Source organism: Ursus americanus, chromosome 2 (assembly GCF_024610735.1).
Source record: "Ursus americanus isolate L20-20 chromosome 2, mUrsAme1.1.p, whole genome shotgun sequence".
NCBI lineage: Eukaryota > Metazoa > Chordata > Mammalia > Carnivora > Ursidae > Ursus > Ursus americanus.
This window is the reverse complement of record NC_142128.1, coordinates 65619237-65624165: the sequence shown is the minus strand read 5'-3', so window position 1 is coordinate 65624165 and position 4929 is coordinate 65619237.

Below are 4929 nucleotides of genomic sequence, written 5' to 3'. Positions count from 1 at the left end.
AGCCGGTGTTGCCTGCGTGCTCACCCCAATGGCCGGTCCAGTCTTGTTGCTAAGGGCCACTTCCCCATTTTTCCTGCTTTGTGGGATGGTTTCGTTGCCATGGTAATGCAGGTTGTGTGTGCTGGACTCAGGGGTGGGGTTCTAATTGGTGTGATGGTTGCTAGGGTCAACAGGGCTGTGATTGGCTTATTCTGTTTATGTGTCCACCCTGTCCTAGAACCCTCTGGGGAAGCAGCTGTTGCTCCATCTGAAGTCTGGAGCGGTTGTACGTAGCGTGTGTGCGTGTGTGTGTGTGTGTGTGCGCTCACACATGCACAGGGACACGCATGCCTGTATGCTCAGCACAAGCAGTGACAAGAGGATGGGATGCTCGGTGTGGTGACAAAGTGGCAACTTCCGGGCTCTGTAGTGGAATCACACTGGAACCAGGTAAATGACATTTGTTTCCTAATCATCCCCGCTCTCCAGAAATCACTGGAAAACAATCGCCTGGATTTATTCAGAGGAGGAGGAAGAATTGGCTGCCTCCAGCCAAGTCCTGCCGTCCCTACTGGCTAGCACCCTTGGAAGGAGCTGGGCCACAGGGGTTTGGTCCACAGGCTGAGGTCACCGCTGCCTTTCTCCCTCCCGAGGTTCTTGGGAGAGCTTCTCTGTGTTCTTACTTCGTTTCTCATTTCTCTGCTCTTCACCTGCCTCCTGAGAACCTTAAGAAGGTCTCTGGCCGAACATGAATGATCTCATATACGTGCAGATCTTTTCAGAGCTTACAAAGTACCTTCACATTCGCCCTCTCACTGAGCCCTCCGAAGAGGCAGCATTCCCATCATTCCCATTTTTCAGAGGAAGAAAACTGAGGCTCAGATACACGAAATGACTCTTGCAACTTAGGGGCAGAGTCAGATCTCTGGGCCCCCCAAGTGTCCCCGCGGTGCTTTTGAAGACTGTGCTGCATGTGTGTGGGTAGGTCCACAGGGAGGAGAGCCTGCAGCCCTGCGCGGAAAGGAGATTCTCTGTTGGCTGAACTCTCCCGTCTGGATGCTGCACTTCCCTGGGGAAAGTGGGGCGGGCTTGAACTTTGGTTTTTCAGAAGCTATTCGAATGCACTGCCCACACAGTCTGTGAGGGAGAGCTGTTTCCAGCTTCCCCACTCAGCCCTCAGGCGCCCAGGGACGCCTGTCCTATCTGCAGAGCAGTGGCATGTCATCGGCAGCAGGGAGGAGAGACGGGATCGGAGCGGGGGAGCAGGCTGGGCTGCGGCTGGGGCCCCCAGTGTCATCCTGCCAGCACTGCACTGCTGCGGTGACCAGGGTCACCCCAGGATGCCATTTAGGCCAGCAGAGGGGAGGGGGCCTGCAGGGCAATAGGGGAGGGGCCCCGGAAGCCTGCATGCCAGAGGACATCCCCAGCTGAGAGTCTCTTGTCTGACCCTCTGCAAGGAGGCTGTTATCAGGCAGAGAAGAGAAACCAGCATTGATTGTGCGCCAAGTTGACATCACATTGGAACCTCACCACAGCCCCATGAGAAAGGGACTGTGGCTATCTCCACGTTACAGACGGGGAAAATCAGAAAGGTCACATTCTATGTGGCTGTAAAGCCCAAGGTCTTGCTTGGTGGGGCAGGAGGGCAGGAGGCCTTCCTCAGTGGAGGACCAGGTAGGGCTGCTTCTATTAAGCTGGGCTCCTTGAGAGGTATTTGGAAAAAAAGTTGGCACGGGAGGCAAAGCGGGGGACACCAAATGGCTTTGCAGGGAATTTTTAGAAGGGCACAGACAGGGAGCAGAAAAATTAGGATGGCCCAAAGAGCACACACACGTAGGCTCCCTATCCAGCTAGCAAGTCTGCCCACATGGCCATGTTCACTCTTACCTCGTTCCCTTCCTCTAACTGCCCATCTGCTCATGCCCTTCCCTGGGGCTGTCACAGTTCCGCAAACCATTCCCTGAGTTCCACATAGACATCCATCTGCAGCGCATCCCCTTCTCCCAACCCCAAGGAGCATGACAAATGCCTTCAAAACTGAACATATCAGATTGTGAAACTCAATCCCACGTCAGGGAGTGGGGGGGGGTGGAGGGGCATGATATGACGATCTCTGAGCAGACAGCTGGCCCTACATTGTTTAAGCTGTCACCTCTCCTCCGTGAAGTTGTCCCTGAGTCTTTGGGCACAGTTTCCTCCTCTGCCCCAGCCCATATTGCTTGGCTATATGACTGTTTCTCTGCATATCTCTCCCCTACTGGATGGGGAGCTATATGAGAATAGGGACTGAGACTTAGGTCCCCAAGATCTAGGACAATCGGTGGCATGTATCAGATCCTCAACAAATGCCTGTGGCAAGGACGAACAACGGTAATTATGGCTACTACTTACTGAATTCCCGTTACGAGTTAAGCCCTATGCTCCGGCATACAATATCTTTAACACATACGACCACACAAGACGAATTTTAGTATCTTTGTTTTACAGATTGCAAAACTAGGCTCCGAAAGGTAAGTCATTTGCCCAATGTCACACAACCAATAAAAGGAGGCTCTATGAATTAAAGCATCCCTAAGAACTTCCAGCTTGGCCTATCACACCAGAAGTTGCTCCCTTAACTTCCAGACTCAAACAGACACAAAGTTCCGTGATCCTGGCTCCTAGCTATCTCTCAAGTCAGTCTCCTCCGGTTTCCCTGCTGCCACTGCTCCAGCCTAAGCCTGCATCATCCTTCACTGGGATCAACCTGCAAACTGGGGTTCCCGTCCCCAGATGTGCCCCACCCTCAATCCTCCTCTTGACTAGGGGATCATCCTACGTCACAGACCTGGTGATTTCTCTTTCCCCTGAAATGTTCCACACTGCCCTGTGGTTTCCGGATAGAGCAAATGTTAGAAGGGTCTCCAGAACCCAGCACCTGCCCCCTCTATGATGTCACCTCCGGCCCCAGCCCCTCTAAGCTCTGGCCTCTCACCTGCACTGGTGTTACCTACACTTCCTGGAAAAGCAGAAACCCCTTCTTGCCCTCCACTGTCCTCCCACGCCAAGACCCTCGGCTCAAGCAGCAGAACACCCCCTCCAGGCAGTCCCAGCTCTAAGCTGGGTCCTACAACATCCCAACTCTTGTTCCCTGTCCCATTAGACTGTGAGTTCCCCAAGGGACTGTGTTCCGTCTATCCTCTGTGCCCAGCACCCTGGCTATTGTTGGGCATATTAGACATATTCAGAAAACTTTTGTTGAAACCTCTTGACCTCATCCATTCCCCTGGTTCCTTGAAACTCTACTTTGGCCCTGTTCTCTTGACTCCTCTAGTACCCACAGTTCCTTAGCCATAGCCCTCTCCCCTGCCCCCCCCACCCCGTCCCTTCCTGCCTCTGCACGGCCTCTGTGCCTTCTGTGTTATTATCGTACACGTGGATTACGGAGCCAGGCAGCCTGCCATCCCCAAAGCCTGGAGGCTCTTGATCCAGCCACTCTTCGCGCCCCTTCAGCACTAGGCAGATTTCTTCTTCTAGAGTGCGTGTGTGCAGGAAATCTGCATGCCCTGGCAGAGACAACAGAGGTACCAGAGTTGGGAGGCCCTTTGTAGGGTGCCCCTGCTGACTACCCACAAGCCACTCTCCTGCAAGCACCCGGGGTCTTCCTTCTTTCTGCAGCTCCAGCCCTCCTGGAGTATGGAGTGAACCTGTGTTGTAGGCTGGATGCGGGCTGGTGTCAGAGGGCAGATGGTGGGGTGGCCCTGAGAGAGGGATCTCAGGCCCATGGCTTCCAGAAAGGAAACACATTCACACTGTGGACCACCCTCCTTAAAACACACCATGAGGACCCCCGACTGCAGAGGTCATGCCCACGGGCAAGGCAGAGCACACAGACCTCTTTGGTTTGGTGCCCATGCGATCTGAGCTACTACCCCCTCTGCTCACAGCCTTCAGGAGGAAGCAGGGCTGGGCGGGGCCCAGATGGGGCCACTGTGCCCTTCACTGCTTCCCAGTCTTCCTCGGATCCCTGAAGTTAGATGGTGTGGCCTTTGGCCTGGGTCCTAATTGTGGTTTGCCACTAACTCTGTGGGATGTTGGGCCAGTCCAATCTCCTTCCTGGGCCTCAGTTTCTCCCTCTGTAAAATGAAAGCTAGACCAGCACAAGCTATTCTGTAAGGTTTCTTGGATGATTCTCAGTTGGCCTGTGGGGTTTAATTCCAAAAGCACAAACTGAATTACCCTTCAGGGTAGGAAGTGGGGGTGATGGCTAATGGTGAAACTTCATTGAGGCCCCAGAGAGGTGGGGTCAACCAGGTGGGAGCTTGGCCCCAAAAGGTAAGTGACAAGTCCGACTGGACAGGGAGAGGGAGGGCCCTAGGGCTACTGCTGCAAGAACACTAAAGGCAAATATGGCCAACAGGTCGGGCCTGTGCGCATTAGCTCCTGGGGTGCCCGGTGCTGGGATCCAGGATCAGACTCAGAAGGTGGGGAAGCTACCTTTAGAGAAAGGCACTGTCTGCCTTTCACCCCTAGCAGTCCGGCCCCAGTCCTGCGGCGCTCTGATCCAGAGGGGCTCATCGTCTAGTCAAGACTCTCCGGGCCAGGCCCAGAGGGCTGGCAGAGGCCAGGCCTAGGAACGAAACCGGAAGAGGCACTTGGACCCTGGTTCCCAGAGTGGGAGAAAGGGGTGGGCACCCGGGCAGAGGGAGCCCTGGGGATTGGCAGCGGCTGTGGGCAGGGCGGGAGGGACGGGGGAGGAGGAGTCAACTTGTACACGTGAAAAACTCTGGCAGGGGCCGGGTTTTTCCCTTCCTCCTCCTCCCCCTCCCCCTCCCTCTCCCTCCTCTTCCCCACCTTCCTCCACCCTCCCTTCCCCTCCCCTTCTCCCTCCTCCTCCTCCTCCTCCAGCTCAGGTTGCAGCTTCTCTGGGGAGCCGCTCACCTTTCCGGAGCAGGGGAAGCAGCCCCGAGC